General features: G+C 37.6%; 2 long non-coding RNA genes across 2 annotated transcripts in view; one reads left to right on the top strand and one right to left on the bottom strand.

The window, feature by feature from the left end:
- Positions 1–466, bottom strand: part of LOC116687099 (uncharacterized) — a 13,896-nt gene that overhangs the window by 8,049 nt on the left and 5,381 nt on the right. The window lies entirely within an intron of this gene.
- The window catches only part of LOC116687102 (uncharacterized), a 12,641-nt gene that overhangs the window by 8,073 nt on the left and 4,102 nt on the right, over positions 1–466 (top strand). The window lies entirely within an intron of this gene.

Here is a 466-nt window from a genome sequence, read left to right as displayed (position 1 = left end):
GTGTGTGTGTGTGTGTGTGTGTGTGTTCATCTGGTGAAATGTATGTTCTGTTTGTTAAATAGATACAAATTTAATATCAAAAAGATAATAACAAATACTTATACCAGTAGAATAATATACAGGGCATTTTTACCTTTGCACTTTCTTTGATTTATTTCCTCAGACTTATCCGCTGGAGAGGTTGAAGTGGCCATGCACGGACATGGTGTGTTTTCTCACTCGGAAGGTGTACACAAACATGGTATGTCAGCTTAGTGTGGAGTTTTTTTGTCTGCATGTGGCCAAAATCAATTGATGCAGCTTAAATGTTGTTATTTTCACTTTATATTCCTTTTTATTCTTTCAAATATTACAGATTTGTTCTATTTACACTTTATTTTAGTTATCCACATATGTGGGCACCAACTGACATCCAGAGAGGATTTGCTGCAGCTGGTCTCCCTCCAGAAGGCGTCTGGCTGCTGGG

The sequence above is a fragment of the Etheostoma spectabile genome, chromosome 3, assembly GCF_008692095.1.
Source record: "Etheostoma spectabile isolate EspeVRDwgs_2016 chromosome 3, UIUC_Espe_1.0, whole genome shotgun sequence".
NCBI lineage: Eukaryota > Metazoa > Chordata > Actinopteri > Perciformes > Percidae > Etheostoma > Etheostoma spectabile.
Note: the sequence above shows the minus strand (reverse complement) of the source record. Positions and strands in the feature narration are given on the sequence as shown.